This window comes from Ptychodera flava, chromosome 1, assembly GCF_041260155.1.
Source record: "Ptychodera flava strain L36383 chromosome 1, AS_Pfla_20210202, whole genome shotgun sequence".
Classification (NCBI taxonomy): Eukaryota; Metazoa; Hemichordata; class Enteropneusta; family Ptychoderidae; genus Ptychodera; species Ptychodera flava.
In genome coordinates, this window is record NC_091928.1 from 39299481 (window position 1) to 39320003 (window position 20523).

Sequence of the window (20523 nt, forward strand, 5' to 3'; positions counted from 1 at the left end):
GTGTCTCCTTTGCTAAAAAATACGGTATGCCGATTACCATGTAAGGAGATGATGACGTCAAGACAGATTTGCAGTGCGTTTGGTCCTGGATGGTGCACGAAGTTTTGTCAAGGTGGCTTGTGTATTTATTTCCTAAATGGGAGAGATTAGGGTCGATCTAAACGAAGGCCGAAGAATGTTATGATACTCTAAGCGAGCTGAACTCTAACGCGAATGGTTGGATAATTTGGAGGATGTCTAGAATGATCTCGTCTCATTAAGATTATTTGGCGGTCAGTATTGAATTTCAACTGCGTCACAAGTTTGCGAAATGAGTATTCCGTCGAACGGTCAACGAACGATATTTTAGAAATCTGGAGACATGGCACATCGCATTTTTATTTTAGTATTTTATATTTTACAAAAGATTTAAGAAGCAATGATTTTGTCGAAAATTCTGAAAAAAATATATGAAAATTTGATCGCGAACACATTTTCACGTTGGGGTCAACTAGCCCTGCGTACGATGCTGTGTCCCGCTACAGCTAATCGCCCCGTTCACCACAGCCCTGCAAAGACCCGTACGTAGGGTCGGTGACTTCAAATCCATTTTGGGACTTGACGTAAAAAGCCAAATTACTGCCGAAATTCAGCGTTCTTGGGCCCAAGTCGTATCCCACCCTACCTCAGCTACTCGATCGCTTCCAAAAATGACAGTCTTTATTCACTTCTCGTAAATAGCCGTCGATGTCGGCAACTCTCTCGCTAGCCCTGCGTACGATGCTGTGTGTTAGCTGTAGCACATAGCATCGTGCGCAGGGCTAGGGGTCAACATGGGTCGCAGCCATGTTGCCTCAAAACTTATTTCTGTCTGCACTCAAAACTCAAAAATGTCGGATATGAACGTGAAAAATCGATGCAATTTTGTCAAACTTCGGCGAAATTTCAGCCTATAGACAAAATTTCATCTAGGTAAGGTAAATTTACTGAAATTTGATCGACAAATAATCCTGAGCTTGAACGTGACAGCTCGCCTTCTCCGGGAGTCAAGCATCCAGCTAGCTGCACATACACAGTTGCCCATATGGCCAGGTTATGAGATTGTTTTCAAGCGACGGCGGCAGACCGTACGGGGCTCTGGATATGAACCTACCGCCAGTGTAGCTGTAATAACTGTTGTGTTGTTTTTAGTGCCCACGGACGAAGTCCTGGGGGAGTTATAGGTTTGGTCATGTCAGTCCGTCGGCCGTCCGTCCGTCCGTTCACGCAGATATCTCAGACATGCCCTGGTCAATGTCTTTCAAACTTTGCACAAGAATAGTACCCAACCCCATACAGATGCACGTCGATTTGTTTCACAATGCGATCGAATTTGGCCGTGTTAGAGGACTTTTTAGTTTACACCTCCATAGACTCCCATGTATAAGGCCAAGAAAAATAAAAATTTAGTTTCTCATCGTATTCATATTGCCTAAAGGATGCAGTGACACAGTTTTTTGTCCCCACGGATAAAGTCCAGGGGGCTTATAGATTGGGTCATATCCGTCCGTGAGTCCATCAGTGAGTCCATCGGTTCACGCAGATATATCAGACATTTTGACAAAATATCATGTGACCTTGGTGACCTTTGACCTCAAATATACATTATTGTCCATAACTCAGTAACCACAAGTGCTAAACCTTTCATATTTGGTATGATGGGACACCTTATGACGCCACATATTGTACCTCATTAATTATGCGCATATCTTATTTTGAGCGAGCCAATAGAGCTAGAGGTCTGATTTTTGGTAGGCCTATATAGGGATAACTTAGCAATATAATTTGTTTGACAAAACGTCACCTGACCTCCATGACCTTTGACCTCAAATATACATATTTGTCCACAACTCAGTAACCATAAGTGCTTCACCCTTCATATTTGGTATGATAGGACACCTAATGACACCATATATTGTACCTCATTGATTATGCGCATATCTTATTTTGAGCGAGCCAATAGAGCTAGAGGTCTGATTTTTGATATATAGGAATAACTTAGCAATACAATTATTATGACAAAATCTGACGTGACCTCAATGACCTTTGACCTCAAATATATATATTTGTCCACAACTCAGTAACCACAAGTGCTACATCCTTCATATTTGGTATGATAAGACACCTTATGACACCACATATTGTACCTCATCAATTATGCGCATATCTAATTTTGAGCGAGCCAATAGAGCTAGAGGTCTGATTTTTGGTATATAGGAATAACTTAGCAATACAATTATTTTGACAAAATGTGACGTGACCTCAATGACCTTTGACCTCAAATATATATATTTGTCCACAACTCAGTAACCACAAGTGCTACACCCTTCATATTTGGTATGATGGGACACCTTATGACACCACATATTGTACCTCATCAATTATGCACATATCTAATTCTGAGCAAGCCAATAGAGCTGGATGTCCGATTTTTGGTATATAGGGATAACTATAGGGTAGAAATCTAAATATGCCCATTACATCTAAATATTAGACATCTACCATCGAGAACAAAAGAAATTTGCTGTAATTTGAATATTTAAGGAGTTTAAGCAATTTCCACTATAAATAAAGAACCCCTGCCTCAAACTCCACAAAAGTTGCTAGACATATTTTGCCGTTGTCATGCCATTGCTTCGTTTAATAACCAGTTAATCAAATGCCTAATTGACAGGAGGAAATTCAAGACCATTATTTGAATAGTAGTATATATTGTCCTCAAAATTACTCTATCACGGCCCAAGTACTCATTGCCTTCAGCAATACTGCCTTGTTATCATTATTATTATTATTAAAAACTTCTTTAAAGCGCACTACACAAACGTCTCAGCGCGCTGTACATGACTGAAGAAAAAAAATACATGACTAAAATGACAGAAAAGATAGTTTTTAAAATAAAAAGTCACAAATACCGCAAAGAAATTTGGAAAGGAAGTAAAAACAGCGTAAACTGAGTGAAAAGGCTAAAAATCACAGTTGATAAAACTCAGTAAAAAGGTAAGTCTTCAAAGCACGTTTAAAACATTCAACATTTTTTGCAGAGCGAATCTCTGATGGCAATGAATTCCAAAGGAAAGGAGCATGAACAGAAAAGGCCCTATGGCCATAGGACTTATTATACTTCCCTTTTGGCGGGACTAAACGTAGCTTTTCCATGGACCGGAGATTTCTTGCCGGAACATACAACTCAATTAAGTCGCTCAAGTACATGGGTGCAATACCATTAATAATTTTATAAGTAATTAACAGAACCTTGAATCTTATTCGAGCTTCGATTGGAAGCCAATGCAGGTCGATCAACACGGGTGTAATATGGTCAAATTTGCGTGATTGAGTGACGAGACGTGCAGCAGCATTTTGAACTGACTGAAATCGAGAAAGCTCTTCTATTAATACGCCATACAAGAGACAATTGCAATAGTTCAATTGCAATGTAATTTAGGCATGATCACTGTCTCAATAGTAACTTTGTCAGGTAATTTACGGATCCTGCTTATACTGTATAAGGAATAATATCCGTTCCTGTTTATTTGATTGATTTGGTCCGACATAAAGCCATCACTGTTCAGCCTAAGACCAAGATTTCGCTCAGAGGCGAAGGGGGCGATGTCAAAGTCACTAATCCTGAGATTAGCAATCACCGACACGTCCGACTTAAATCTTGTTGTAAAGTGGATAACCTCTTTCTTGTCGTCATTTAATATCAACATGTTTGACTTCATCCAGATCCGAATGTTGCTAATGCAATGTTTGAGACAAGAGCGCACATCAGCCGGCGTGTTGCAAATGACATAAACTTGACTGTCATCCGCGCACATCATGCATTCAAGGCCGTGTTCGCCGATAATGTCCTCTAAAGGTGCTATGTTATGTAGAGCGTAAAAAGAAGTGGTCCCAACACCAATCCCTGAGGAACACCATATTTCATATGAGAGCTGGAGGATGACGCAGTCCCAGCTGTTACAGATTGTGTCTGATTTTCAAGGTAAGAGCGGAACCAAGATAAAGCTGTTCCTGTAGTGCCAAAACGAGATTCAAGCCTTTGAAGTAGGATTTCGTGGGTCTATGGTGTCAAACGCAGCCGACAGATCCAACATGATGAGAACAACGTCCATTTTCTTGTTTAGCGCACACATGATGTCGTTATGTACACGAAGCAGGGCTGTCTCCGTGCTGTGATAGGACGATACGCACTCTGATGACGTGGGAAGAGACGAAACTTGGTGAGGTGATTGCGCAATTGCAGGGCTACAATTCTTTCCAGATTTTTTGATATGAAGGGAAGGTTAGACACAGGTCTATAATTTTTCAAATTTTTCACTTTGACCTGTCATTTGTCCTTCTGACTTGAATCCAGGTGATTGGAGATTAATTTGACTTGAATTCTTGCAATACACTAATACAGCTATTTTGGCTATCTGTTAGCTAACTGGCCAGCATACTGTGTGAGCCCTGAAAGCTACAAATATTGCAGATATGATCACTACCAGTAAAAGAGTCCACCTCCCCCTCCCATACATATATATTACATGCATCAAATCAAGATTGAGTAGTAGGTAATGCAGTGAGTGGCAAGAGGTTCTGTTGCTGCCAGCTGTAACATTTTAATATATATGCATTGTTTGTAATATGTTAATTGCTGACTTACCGAACAAATTCATGATTTTCATACTGTACTAATCTCAACAAGAAAACTAATCATCTTTTGTTGCACATTAGGTACCCTGTATCCTTTCCATGGACGAGGTCCTGATCCCATAGAGGAGATTTTTACAGCAATAAATAACAACAAGGGCTACATAATGGCAGAGTGTCTGAAGAAAGTGGACCCCATGTCGATGAAACGAGGGATGACATTCTTACACCAGGTGGCAATGAGTAACAAGTACAAGCTGATTGCTCCTCTGTATGCGCTCTGTAACTACGGCGAACTCCTCCAGGTGCGCGCTGGTGACGAATCGCAGTTCACAGGGATGACACCCATAGAGGTCGCTGAAAAGATGAAAAACAGATCCGTGCTTCAGAAATTGAAAATTCATAAAATGTTTGAGGACAGTTTGAGTGAGCTTCATATTGCAGCAAGAGACGGCGATGTTCAGAAAGTGGAGGACCTGTGTCATGTACAAAGTTGACGTTCGTGGGCTGTATGGAAATACAGCACTTTATACGGCGTGTGTTAGTGGCAAGCTGGATGTGGCAAAACAACTGATAAGATATGGAGCCAACCAACGGCAAAGAAATGACTGGGGAGACACCATACTTCATCGGTCAGCAAGATGGGGACAAACAAAAATACTGAGGTACTTGTTGGAGAATGATCCATACCTTGATGTCAATACCATGAATTATGACGGATGCACGGCTTTGCATATGGCTGCATTGTATGGAAGTTTACCAGCGTTGCAGCTCTTATTGGGGTATGATGCTTATTCTAGGGCCAGAAAGCAACAACGAGCGAATATCACTAGATTTTGCACAGGAAGAAGGACACCACCAAATCTCTATGACTTTGCAAAATGTTTGAAAGATGTGCACACTGCGCTGTTAGTATTCTATGCAGGATTTTGATTCAACAGCAGAAGAGTGGCACCTTACTATAAAGATTTTTGAATTCTTGAAGTCAATTTGGGAATTTCTTGAAATATTCTTTGAATCTGTCTTATACCCATGCATGTAATAGGTAAAAATTTTCCTGAATTTATATGATAGGATGCACCTCAGGAACGTTCCAACTCTCAAACATTTATAATATTCATTTGGACTACCACCTGTTTTGGCTTATTTTTAAGCTTATGGATTAAATAAAGATTTTACTTTGTTGAAAGGGATAGTTTTGGTATAATGTATTAACAAAAGTAACAGTGCTATAGTGCGTATGTCAAAGGTTATCAAAAAAACTTTACAAATCTGTTCAAGAGAGTGCCATTCAATACATCCATATTAGTGACTCGTGACTTTTTTGCCATTGCTAATTTTCACAATAATAATAAATCTGCCGCTTTCTTTGCAGTACTTCTGTAACAATCTTATATTACTCCAAACTGTTGTTGATTCAATTAAACTCCCACAATACTGTGTTATTCAAAACAGCCACATGACAAAATGGAAGTGTTTAGTTACAAAGAATGTTTTAGTGACAAACATGGCTGCCATGCAGGAAATTAAAGTTTGTGTGTAATATTTTGAAACAAAAATGTTATCTATTAGCTGTTATTCATCGTTGATTAATGGCAAGAAACATATTTGAAATGACACCTATTGCTCTGAACAGAAAGACGCGACATGGTTTCACAAAATAATAAAATTTGGCCTCCAAGGATTCACTATTTTGTATATTCAGGGCTGCATTCTCTCAATCTGAATCAAAAATTAACCTTGATATCAGAAATTCAGACTCATATTATCTGAATCAGAATCTGAACTTGTGTCTATCCATGCATCTGTCACCAGCAATTTATAAAGCAATTTTTTTAAAAACTTTGCGTAAGTATAGTACCCTATAGTCTTTTGATGCATGCCACTTGCTTTCACAAAACAATCAAATTTGGCCCCATTGATTCACTTTTTTGATATTCAGAGCTACATCCTTTTAATCTGAATCCAAAATTAACCTGGCATACCTAATACTGTCCAACTTGGTAAAAGGAACAACCCTATGCCATCATACTAATGCCAGATTGTTTGCAGTACAATCCAATATGTGCATCAGTCACAGATAGGTCTTTGGTACCTTCATTTCGTTTTCACATTATCATAGTAATTTCAATTTTTAATTTCAATTTATTTACTTCTACTAATTCCCAATTACAAGCGGGTACTATGTCATCGCCAATGATTTGTTAACCACAAAATGGCTTCATTATGTCTCATCAATAATGACAGCATGATAAATGAAATGTTCATGAAATGTAGATAATATTTTATGTGAAAAATGTAAGCTTTTGACTACTGTTGTTCAAACAGAAGTCATATCTGATATAGGCGCCCTGCTTTTTCTCAGTATTTTTTTACAGAGTTTGATCATTTGTTCATTAACATTGTTGATTATGTTTACTCTAAGGGTATCAGATTTTGTTTTACATGCTGTAATATAAAGTTATTTTTACTAGTTTGCAAATTTGTAGCAAAATTATTGCCATATACTCTGTTGTCTTACCACTGGATTCGCTTGCTGCTGGTGAAGTACACTTTTGAACTCCATCAGTGAAACCTAAATAAAGAGAAAAAATTACAATCACGTTATGTAGAGAACACACTGTCTCATCCTAATGCATGTAGTATACGCCGGTATCGCAGTCACAATTTTTGAAACATGCGCATATTAGAAGGGCATAGTCAAAAAGTTGACAATGTATCTGTCATCTCGAAACTAAATAATACAACATTTTTCATTCAATTTAAGCTTTATATTGCCTAATTTTAATTTTTGTGTTCTTTACTAGTTTTCTCTATTTCCGCTTTTATATTATCGTTCTAATGAAGAGAAACATGGAACGGCAATATACATCAATGATCATGAATTTTCTTTTGACATAAGACATGATAATTCTTGCAGTTAATAGCATAATTTATTACATATAGAATAGTTTGTGGTATTTAGGCAAATCTGGGACTGCCAGTTTGTAGTTGCAATTGTAACGAACTGAAATGCATGTTGCGATGGTGTTCTCCATGTGGAACACATCAATTTTACATATTACATACAACTTAACTTGTTGATGAGAGTAGACACTTAAATTTTACAAATAAATTTCAATAGATAATAAGTTTACTTTATCAGCCAAAAGTCCAAGGAACAAATTATGTCTTTTATCCCGATGCATTTTCCGTCACTTTCGTGGAGAGATTCGTCGGGAAATCAATATTCAGCACATATTCACTGATTGTTCATACATGTATATAGCCTTCGGCACGTCTGGCTATCAAGTTAGGTCACGCCTCGAAAGTAAAAGAAAACTTTTGCCCAAACTAACCACAAGCAAACTTTCAACCATTCTCTTTCAAAATCCCAATATGTGACCAATATTTGAAAATCAAAACGGCTCCAACTCCCGTTCTATATCTATGGGGAAATAAAATTCCCAATTATCACAAAAATAAGCCTTTTAAAGCTTTACTTACTCCATAAACTTCAAAATTAGACCCTAAAACTGGTAGACCAAAAGGATATTGTGAAAGTTTGGGAGTCCCGAATATCTGTTCTCGAGGCGCAATCTCCCGTAAGATATTGTGAGCGGCACAATGTCTCACACAATAATTTAAATTGCATTGTTCTGCTTTATGGGATATTACTATAAAACACTTTGAATTCGCGGTATGTCTTTTTAGCGATTGTGACCTCACAAGCCCTTTAGCGACATCTTAAATTAGCGAAGTCTTGTTATGCGTCAACAAATAAATGTTCATGGAGTTCATTTCAGTTTCTTTGATTCACCCCTTGTCAAGAGACGACTGTTGACACCTAATCTTCCTTCAACATGTAAACCGCATTGTTTTTATACGATGCAACAAATGACTGATAATTACAGGGCAAGCCTTGTCTTCTCGACAACCCGTTAAGTGTCAGCGACCTGTGATGTACGATCGGAAACCGCGGCGGTGTGGGTTATCAACCAGAGGGTAACGAAAGGTGTGAAGTAATAATCTTTATTGAAACAAAAGAACAAGGAGTATAAAGATTTAATTGATGAACAACGCTTTATGTCTTCACGTTGGTGGAACGTCGCTGACAACAGTACCTTAGATGTCATACAGCTTAGGCGTTTTCACACTTCCATGTTAAACGATCGGAGATAGAGGTATGCTCCTTCGTCAACCAGTAGGTTGAGAAACGTGTGAAGTAATACAATTTTATTGAAGCACACGGAACAATGAGTATTAACTTTTGATGAACAGAGCCGATCTTAGTGGTGGCCGGTACGGAAGTAGTGTGACAGCTGTGCTGAAAAAGGGGTGCGACTTATAATGCATGTACATTCTCCACTTTCGCTTTTTTTACGGATTTCATCCTATGCAAGTCAATCAAAGGAGGTTGCGACTTATAATGCAGATGCGTCTTATATAATGATTTTAACGGTAATAGTATGTCTGTCGGTCTATCCAACTTGAAGTGCCTACAAGGATCCATTACCAAGTTTTATTTAAAACCAAAGCTGTGGGAGTTATTTTATTCTCCTTCTATAATCTACGCATTGCGCTATGAAAATCAGAACACAATTTGAGCATCATGTTTATAGAACCTCTAATGTTTGCTGCCTCACGATGCTTCGATACAGCAAACACAGTCGAGAACCAGTACATTCTGACCTGTGCTTGCCTAACCCAAACGAGTCCGGTGAGCGTGCTGTCCTAGTCGCGCCAATAAACAAGAACGCTTAAGAAGAAATTTCGTCCATCCAAACGTCCGATTCGAAGTTCAAAGTCGACAGGCTTAAGGTTCCAAGACAAGAAACTGACCTTTTTAAGCTAACGATTCTCAAGTGGTTAATAAGCTCAGAACGCCATAGCTGCAATAATTGTAGCCCTTGGTTGGTGGGGATTGGGCTTCTGTCGTGCGGCTCGCGCCTTGCCCCAACCAGGGCTACAATTTCTCCCTATACCTGCTAGTGTAAAAGCTGCAGTGAGGGTCTACACTGCATGGTCAAGGCACACACGGGGCCGCATTATTAGAGAATCTCGCCTTACCGTGTGCAAATTTCACTATAATCCTGCTCCGGATAATGTTAGAGCCCTTGTAACTAATATCGATGGTCAACTTTACTCCTTGCAGCTGAAAAATGACAGTTTAATGACTCAGGCGCGAAGTCAATTCGAACTGGACCGCCGTCGTTGAACTCTGTACCCAGCTGACTTGTACCATTACATTTTAGGGGTGGCCGACAGGTGTGAGGGACTAATGAAAACGATGGCACTAGCAGTACAGTAGCGCGCTAGTGGCAGTATAGTTGTTGTTATTTTAACGCTATCTTTTCGGAGGATTGAAAAAGGTCATAGGACCGTTTGCTCCTTTTCAATTACTGCTAAATACTAGTATCGCTGAAAGCAAAGAGAGACCAGGGACCATTGAAGAACTTGCCATCTTTATTTCGCTCGAGAGGCGACAGCGAGAGAATACCGCGTACGCATAAGAAGACGTCGCCATACTCTACATCTGATTTTAATCAGATTTGAGGAAGTCGTTCCTATATTAGGCTATTTCCATACTGAGTTCATCATGCACACTGTAAAGTTCACTATGGTTCGAAGCGAGACTACATATATGTCCTGTGAGAAAATTAACCTGGAATGTAATGAGTTAAGAAATGCTACGACCGTACAAAAACAGTAAAATACCTACGTGTTGTATACAAATAGCAAAGTATTTGGCAAAGCTGCACTATAAGTAACTATAAATAAATATCGGCGATTCACAGACCCGGCGTGCCGTGGCACAAGGCTAGTCATTGTAGTATCGTCTAGAGTCCGGAATTTGAAATGCCCGATAAATATTCTGTAAGTATAGGCGATTTCACAGACGCAGAGTGCTGAGTCCAGTGTCGATCGGCGATTTCACAGTAATCCCGAAATCGTCGATATGTCAAACTTTGATACCAGATGGAAAATATCCGATTTAAAAAAAAAAATTTCAAAGTCACGCCGTCATGGACAAGAATGCCGTTTTGGCACCCCACTTCACACATTGTGACCTTTTTAGTCGAACAGATTTTGCTTGGAACCACTCTTTCCACATTGAACAACAGCGGCATCTTGTTAATGTAGCTGTGTTGTACCATGGAGGTGGATGGTTGAACTTAGTTGTGAAAGTTGAACTAGTTATGGAGTTTAACTTAGGCACACGCCTCTGAACAATGTGCATGGACACAAAGTTCTAACTGCTTCAAATGACCCGTTCCCGTGTAGGATTTATTGAACTAGTACGTAACTTATTTGAGAAAGTTGGGAAGATAGAGCACAGGATTTATTGAACTAATTAAAATGCGTGGTTGAACTTCGGCAAAACTATCTCTCTTTATTAACCAAGAGTTATATATTGTCATGAAAATTACCCACCCCTTTCAATCCCATAAGCTAGTCCCACGAGTATGGCAAGAGTGTCCGGCTTTGGCTCCGGAGGCATGCAGTGTAGGGCTCGTAGGGCTACCCGTAAGCATGCTCATTCAGCTCCCTCACACCTGTCGGCCACCCCTAAAATGTAATGGTACAAGTCGGCTGGGTACAGAGTTCAACAACAGCGGTCCAGTTCGAATTGACTTCGCGCCTGAGTCATTAAACTGTCATTTTTCAGCTGCAAGGAGTAAAGTTGACCATCGATAGTAGTTACAAGGGCTCTAACATTATCCGGGAGCAGGATTATAGTGAAATTTGCACACGGTAAGGCGAGATTCTCTAATAATGCGGCCCCGTGTGTGCCTTGACCATGCAGTGTAGACCCGCACTGCAGCTTTTACACTAGCAGGTATAGGGAGAAATTGTAGCCCTGGTTGGGGCAAGGCGCGAGCCGCACGACAGAAGCCCAATCCCCACCAACCAAGGGCTACAATTATTGCAGCTAAGAACGCCAGTGAATTATATATTTTCGGAAAGCCTAAATAGAGGGAAGTATTTAGGTTACCATAGTGTCACAATAGTTTACATAACTATCACGTGACAGGTTATTTGCATAACCTTTTAAAAATCAGTTTTCCCTATGTTTTTTTCTCAATACTTTGGGATATGAGGCTGAAATTTGTGAGTACAAGCTGTCCTAAGGATCTCCAAGTTGTGTTAGCATTTGTTTAAACCTTTCTAAATAAAACAATGTTTATGCCAGAAAAACTTCCAGAGAGGGTTTTAATCCTAGATGACTTCTTTTCCTTAACAAGGGGATGGCGGACATTTTGAATTTTAATATCGCAAAATCTGGAGTAATTTTGATTGTTATTTTTGATTTGGTAAGAGAATGGTTAAAAAGTTTCATTTAGGAAAGTCTGAGCAAGAGCTTAAGTCTTTCATTTTCGAGAGGCATACTACCTTAACGGTTCGATTTTAAAATAAATAACGGTGTATTTTCGAAGAAAAACTAAAAGCAATTGCATCACTACCGTCTATATCAAACTTGAAACATCAACTTTCAATATCATGCTATTCAAAAACTGAAAGACGGTTAAAATGCCAGGCATACAGCGGAATATTTGTTCATTGACATCAGCGAGCCGCGTGCACTCTAAAGTTATGTGTTCAGTTATTGAACACATATTAGAACGCTTAACTGTAACACTTTTTGAACGCAGTTTAAGTGTTCAGTAAGAAAACTAGAATGCATGTGTTCAGATTTAGAACATATAGTGTCTTTATTTTTGAACGCATTTCATATGTTCAAATTACATGAAATAGAACACTGTTTACGCATCAGAACACTGTAACACTTTTTGAACACAATGTAAGTGTGCAGAGTAAGTAAATAGAATACACATGTTCTGGAAAGCACTGAGACCACCATGTGTTCACCTAATAATGTACACATAGAAATGTTGTGACTGACAAATATTGTAATGTGGCAAAATGGCATGTTAACTGGCCTGAAATGCATTTGAAATGTAACAACAGACTATAACGTTTGGGTTACAGTTATATTAGAAAAAATGTTGCATGGTCAATGCTGAGCATTACCGAACACTAGCATTCTATTTGTGATTTACAAAATTTGGTTTGGACTAACGAATATGGCCCGAAAATTTGCAAACTGTCTAGTAGTATAAACACAAAACGAGATCATTATTAAAATTAGACCGTAAGTGACTCACAATATTGCGAGAGAAGGTACTCTACGGCAAAAATACACTTCTGAGGTGTGCCATGTGCTTATCGCCGGGCCACAGTTCACACTTGGTGCCTATTCAGTGCCATTTTGCCACGATATACAATACTTACCGTAACAGTCAAACTCTCTGTGTCAACAGCTATCACACCGTCACAAAATACTGGCAGAACTCAATCGCTAAAATCATAGAATATGAAAATACCGCCGGCAACAAAATGTGTCGTCTGCAGCAGCGGCGCGGCTTGCATCTAATGTGCGCATGTTCAGAGGGGCCCTCGTGTGACCCGAGGAAGCCCGATTATCCGTGACGTCATACTCGGGACACCCAGGAACACAAGTGTTCATTTAGTTGGTAACACTAGTGTTCTCTGTTTGGCGTTCTGTTAGAATACGAATATTCACAAATTGAACACCAGTGTTCCGGAAGATTTTTGTCTTCACGATTTTATCGAAATAAAGAGTTTAAAGACATTTACCTCCTTTTATTATAAGCAATTAATAAACTTGAAAACATTTTCGGAACTACCAACATGTGCCTTTGATTTCAAAAAGTGTTCACTGACTCGAATTCACATATATACGAGTCAAACAAAATATTTTGTTCGTTTTTTGTTTCAGAGGAGTTTACTGGAGCAGAAAACAAATTAAAGATATCGTGATGTGTGTCTCTCACTAAAAATAATATTGTCTGGATAAAAACACACGACAAACACTGTTGTCAGTTGGTGTTAGAATGGCAGCGGTCTATGGCTGACCACATCCATTCTATTTCTGAACACAAATGTTCAATACTTGAACACACATAACACTTAACTGAACGCATCCGACGCGTCATAAGCGTCCAAACGTTTAGAGTGTGGTATCAGCTGATCGATACGATCAGTATTATGTCGATGGTAGTACAGCATTCGATTGCAAGCAATATCAACAGAGTTCAAAAATGTTGTTCAAATGTTTAAATTTCATTAGTAATTGTGTCTACAAATTAATTTTCGATGTCTTCTTGAGAAGAGCTATTGTATTTTAGCGAGCGGGAAAACTCGATGTAAACGGGTGCTTGAAAGGTACGGTTGACAAATATACTGGAGAGTCTTCGTCGGGAACTAGTCGAAACCGATGATAAAAGTTGTCTCCAATTACAGCCGGTGCATAAAAACTAGGTAACCGAGATTTTAGATCAACGGAGAGCGAACGGTCATAATGATTGTTGGTCGTAGCTGACCTTCTTGAACCGAGACTTTGAATGACTCCGGAGTCATTTCCGTAGACGCTACCGGTCAAGGTTGTTGGCCCGTTGATGACTGGTTCGAGTAGCTTTTCACGCTTACCTCGTTTACATGGCCAAGTCTAACTTACATAATATGCCGTGTGTCAAACCCAGCATCATCTAGGAGTTTGCAAGCGTACTGAGTTCTGTTTCCCAATACATCAACGAAGCGAGCCATGTTGTGAACAACGTCGTACTTCACACTACAGCGTATCGGACGGGGACAGCTGAGCGCGAGCCAGACAGAGCAGACGACAAGTGTATGCGTGAGGACTAAAATGTATATTATCAACACCATTATCAAAATTTCCCGATTTATGTGTTACATGGTTTACCCTAATTTCCCCTTTTTCAATACCCAGTCCTTATTCGGTGACAAACAAAAAACCTTGTAATTTCATGCTCGCTGTGGGGCCGCAATGCCGGATAATCCGATACATTATCATTAATAATCAGGGGTAAGACGTCACAAAATTCACTGGTATTGACAAAGCTGTAAGACGTCACAAAATTCACTGGTATTGACAAAGCTATATTAGAATCATCAATAAAGAAAACTTTAAGTGTGCAGGAGGCTGAATAGTTACACTCTCTAAAACAATACCATGTTTTTCAAAATTCAATTATTCAAAAAGCCTTTCACCTCTATATATGTATATGTAAAGATAGTGATCGATTTGAAATGCTGAATGACGTCATAACAGGAGGAGGCATCACACGTTCATCGTGCCGTAAAGATAACTAGATTGCATGCGAGGAAAACTTGATAATGTTAGGTAATTTTTCCGCCTGGTTCCGATTTTGCCAAAGGATTAAGTAAACGTGTTATAAACTTGTTGATAACTATCTTGTGTGCATAACTGGAGCTGTCATTAAGACAAGCTTTAACAAGGAAAAATATCAAGAAATGCAATTTTTAGGGAAATTTCGATACGTTGCAATTATAGTCATATTTCTGTCGTTTCTTTACAGGTATCGAAGCTTTATCGGCGGAGGAATTGAAATACCTGTCAGAAGAGAAAGGGTGCATGGCATATCGCCACGAAAGTAACACCTGTGACGAATCGATGTGTTTTCACGCCCAATATCGGTCCCTGACGGCACATGCAATAATTTCCGTCATCCTCGTCGTGGGTCGTCACTCCAGCCTCACATCAGATGGCTGTGCGCCGCTTATGAAAATGGTCTCCACGCACCGGTAGGTTGGACGCCAGGGAAACTACACAATGGATTCGAGATGCCCTTGCACGAACAGTGTCAACAGAAATTATATCAAGCCATGAGCTCACTGAACATCAGATTCTGACAGGCATGGCCGTCGTGTGGGGACAATTTCTGGCCCATGATATGCAGTTGACCATCGCAGAACCAAGTCAAATTTCTTTCGCTCGTGGTAAAAGTTATAGTAAAATTGCGACAATATTCCTCCATGTTTTCCCATCCAGCTACTGCCAATGGCCCAAGACGACCGAATCAACTTGTATCGAGTTCACAAGATCGGGGGCTGTCTGTGGCACCGGTCAGTCGTCTCTCGACGAGGCGGATAAAATCGCACGCCAGCAACTAAACGCCGTGAATTCCTACATCGATGCGTCACATATCTATGGTAATAGCGAGGAGCTTGTATCAGAAATGAGAGATTTCGAATCAGAGTTGGGACTGTTGGAAGTAGGAGAACAGAAATGGAAAGTGGTAGACCACTTTTAGAACTAGATAAAAGAACACCATAAAATGCTTTGCAGACGAAACAAAGACAACCATGGGACCATGTTTTAAAGCCGGTGATATGAGAGCCAATGAAATAGCATCGCTAACGTCATTGCATGTGTTGATGGTAAGGGAACATAACCGTATAGCAACTGCGCTTGCCAGTATAAACCCTCACTGGGATGGAGGGACCCTCTACCGGAGACCAAAAAGATATATGGGGCGCTGTTTCAGCACATAACCTTTGCGAGTACCTACCGAGCATTGCTAGCAAGCGCGCCTTGGACAAGTAGGTGGGCCGTACACGAGGTATGAGCCCGATGTGGATGATTCGGTCGGTGAGCAACGTTTTCGCTACAGTGGCACTTCGCTGTGGCCACGCGTTCAGTGATTCGGTGATTGCCCGACTTGATTCCGATTTTGAGCCGATTCCAGAGGGGAACTTGATGCTTCAACATGGATTCTTCCAGCCATGGCGAATTATTGACAGGGCGGCGTCGATCCTATAATACGGGGTTGTTGCCGTTGGCGCCAAAGACTTGAACTCTGAAGAACTTGTGTCGTCTGCATGACTGAGCATTTGTTTGAGACTTCAGATCAGATGTCACTCGACTTAGAAGCCATGGATATTCAGCGTGGCAGGGACCACGGCTTGCCTTCTTACACGGAATGGCTGGACTTTTGTGGGTTTGCAAAAGCAACAAAATTCAGACATTTGCGAAAACGTATAAAAAATCAGAAAGTGCTCATGAAGTTTAGGAAGCCTTACAGACACCAGACAACATTGATGCTTTCATCGGCGCTCTGGTTGAGGACCGATAGGTGGGCGCTGTCATGGGGCCGGTCAACGAATGCTCTCTGACGATGCAATTCATCAGGGCACGAGACGGTGATAGGTAAAGAAAAGTAAAGATCACGAAGGCAAAGCCATTGTTAGATCATGAGACAGGAGTTATTGCATAACTTTGCGATCTTTTCACAGTCCAAAGATTTGATGATTTTATTTTCCGAATCGGGGCGGGACAGACGCACACATTTTTGCCACAGTTCCGTATTTGTTTTGAAAATACACTTGCTGTAATTTTAGAAGGCGGGTGGTCTGAATATTCAAAACTGTACCGTTACTCGGTTTATTTAATACGAAAACTCCCTGCAAAGATCCATTGCCTGATCTAACCTTTAAGTGTGTATGATAATTTCTGACATCAAAGTTAGAGAAAGGTATTTACTGGCCACTAGTGTGACTTTTATGAGTGAACGTAAAGTAAATAATGTAAAATAATGTTTTCATATCAGATTCTGGTACGAAAATCCAGAGGTGTTCACAAACTCTCAGAAGACCGATGTATTTCGGAGAGCCGACAGGTCCTCTTTTAAGAAATGCAAAGATCTCCCCAAATTGACTTGGAAAAGTGGCTTCGAGACGAGACAGGTTTGATGAGCAGCAACGTTGTATATATAAGCAGTATGTGTAATTTGTAATGTTTTGTTTTTTGATCACTGAGTAAGCTTTTATGAAGCTTAGCCTCTATACATTGTTTCCGAAGACGCACCTTTGCACAGTGATGATCTTCAAGTTGTCCTTGTCTTACTTGCCACTCACCCGTTTCAATACTCGTACTATCTCCTTATTTCGGATCAAAAATTTCCGTAATTTATACTTTCTTAGATGAGGTAAGGCACAGCCACTGCAAAGTGGTATCAAAAGATATGACGCTTTTGCTACTGCTTCATATCATTGAGAGTGTGTCGATGGGATAATTTCAGAGCACCAATAAGCGTACACACTAAAGGCATACTGTATCAATATTTAGCCATGATACATGTAGTGTACAAGGCTTTCTTTTGTGTTTGAAAGATAATTCTCATGCCCATACAATAGGAAACACGGTTTGCGAAAAAACAATGATAATATAGTTTCCGAAACGATTTTTGACAAAGTTAAAATTAAATTACCAGGAGCAAATTGAAGTAGGAGAGACTTCTTGCACAGATTTTAAATACACTTTCTGCCTATCTTTACATGTGATTGTACTAATTAATCTCTTGCCTTCTTGTCTTCTAGATAAAGAAGCGTCCAAAAATGAAGTGTCCCGAAGACATTGTGTTTCAAAATTCCTCCATCCCTACGAAGAAAGAATGGACAATCTCGTGGGACGAGCCTTACGTCTTGGATAATGTGATGACAGTGTTACGGTTGTGAGCACCTGCCGCAGTGGAGATGCGTTCCCAGAGGGAGTGACGAAAGTTACTTACTCGGCTACTGACTCTTCCGGAAACTGCGCGACTTGTTCATTTTCTGTAGTGGTTAACTTCGTAGACTAGTTCTTTCCATAGGAAGACATTTCCCGATAGAGTCTTTGATACTGACTAAATTCGGCAAACCCGACAAAATTGAATACGTGAAGGTTTTTCTGTATTCAGATTTTTTATCAGTCCATTCTGGGTGCATTCAAATTTTACATTTACAGTGATCCAACATTTTACTATTAAGGTTTCGTCATTACGAAGTGTTGAGTTTCTACTCTCGGCCAATTTATGGTTGTGCTTCTTCTCGGGTATATTCGAAACATTACAAACAGACTTAAGTGTAATGCTGTGAAGTTTTACCCCTGCGCGGAATCAGAATGATGTCAGGTTGTGGGCGTTGATAGTAACCATATATTGTAGTGATGTATGAAACCCAAAAAATCGTTTTACTTGTGCAATCACTTCAGTATATTTCAATTGTATCATTTTTAGAACTGTTGTATTTATTTGGAAAATTTAGGGGTTTGAGTTGTTTTTTAAGTTATGTTCCTGAGAATTTACCCTTAGAATAAAGCCGAATGCTTAATCCTATACTATATTGTATTCAAGAACCATAACCCTTGTCTGACACATCATCAAACAACGGCAGGGTTGAAGCCAATCTAAGAAACAACTGCATCTAAAGTAGTTGCCTCTAAAAGTTTTCCTTGATCACCATCATTACCCACACTAATTTGTTCCATTTTCATCGCATATTCAACAGCAAAAAGCATGTAAACAAAACTGCATGTTGACAGTGTGTTATACTCTTCCTGAAAAGGTGCGTACGTAAATGTAGAGCGGAGGTGGACATTTTCGTCGAGTGTTTCTAACAAAATAAATAAGGGAAGCAATTAACGGCACACGATCGTTTTTTGTCTTCTGAAATGCAGACTCAGAGGAAACACCTGTCTGTCAGACGAGTAGTGTGGCTGTTGCGGTGACCTGTATTACAATGAGCTTACTTGAATGCTCCATTGCTTGGTGTTTCTATTGATGTATCTGCCATTATTTTTTGCATTTGTTGGAACAGTTTCCAGTTCTGAAACTCTTGTAAAGCCAGTCTGTGATCGGCAGAACAAGTTAATGAAGGGAAATAGGGAAGGCAATTAACAGATATAAACTTTTTTCTTTGAAATATTATACACAGATAGCTAGGGTAGAGTAATAGGCACACACTAGACACAGGTAAGGCTTGTATAATGAAAAAAGTTTAATACATGACATTTATTGATCACATTCATAACTTCTATAGACGAATATTGCTTGGACTCACACAACACAAGCGCAGCTGAGCACATTGTGTACCTACTAGGCGAGATGGAAGTGCTCGAAAACAAAGATCAATGTAAGTTTTGGATTAAAAATCGGCTGTTTTCGGCGGTGAAACTGCGCACCACAAATCCAAGGTGCTGCCATTGATTATATGGCAATCACACGGCTGTGGAGTGAGGCCTACAGGTCGGTAACACCACGGCGAACTCGGATTAAAGGTCAGTAAACAAGTAAACAAAAATAGCAGAAATAATAGAAAAAAAAGGTCGAAAAAGGAAAAGAGAGACAGTAAACATTCAAGTAAACAAGCAAACAAACGACTGACGGATCAATCGTGAGACTAAAAACTGTCAAACAAGAGAAAAATAGACCTCAGAAACAAAAACAAACAAGTAAACCAAAAACAAACAAGTAACAAGCACACAAGCAAACGACTGCCGTATCAATTGCGAGTCTTCCATGAAACAGACTAGATTCACCTTGCTACGGAATGGTCGTCCTCTCTAGATTCACCTTTCTATGGGCAGAGTATATAGAGAAGAGGGCCATGCATCAAACAATAAAAAAACTGACTTCATAAAGATCGTCTGTGATGTCTGTATTCTGGGGAGAAAGAAAAAGTCAAACAAACTTGTTCTGATCTTGCCAAGGGAATGAATGAGCGTTTGATGACTTGTTTACTCCCTTCCTGTTCACACTTTGCACAATAACTATCCTGATGATTTGACAAACATTTCCGATCATATTATTTCTCATCGGGTACACAATGCAGTCACAACGACGAACTTTAACAAGAAAAAACATCGATCAATTACCTTAAAAGTAAGAAATGTTTCCAAGGAAATTCGGTTAGTGCAATTCTAGTAATTAGTTCCAGAGACCAGCACTGGAACTGTTAGTTTTGCTCACTTTCCTTTTTTCTTTCTTTCTTTCTTTCTCTATTTCCGGTATTACTACCATAGAACATGCTATACACAAATTTTACCTAATTACCCAGAATTCACTGCGGAACGCTTATGACGTCATCGCTCAGCTCGGACGGGTTTTACGGGCATTTCTTGTTTGTTTATTATTTATTTTTTATTTGCATGCTCAACTATCATATTGCGTTCAGTTATTAATAATTCTAGCTTTCTTTCGCTTTGTTTTTTGTTGCTTTTTGATTTTA

The 20523-nt window shown here is 39.7% G+C and overlaps 1 pseudogene; it reads left to right on the forward strand.

Moving 5' to 3' along the window:
• Nucleotides 1-5233: 5233 nt before the first annotated feature.
• Nucleotides 5234-17994, forward strand: LOC139144827 (peroxidasin-like; annotated as a pseudogene).
• The last annotated feature ends 2529 nt before the right edge of the window (nucleotides 17995-20523 follow it).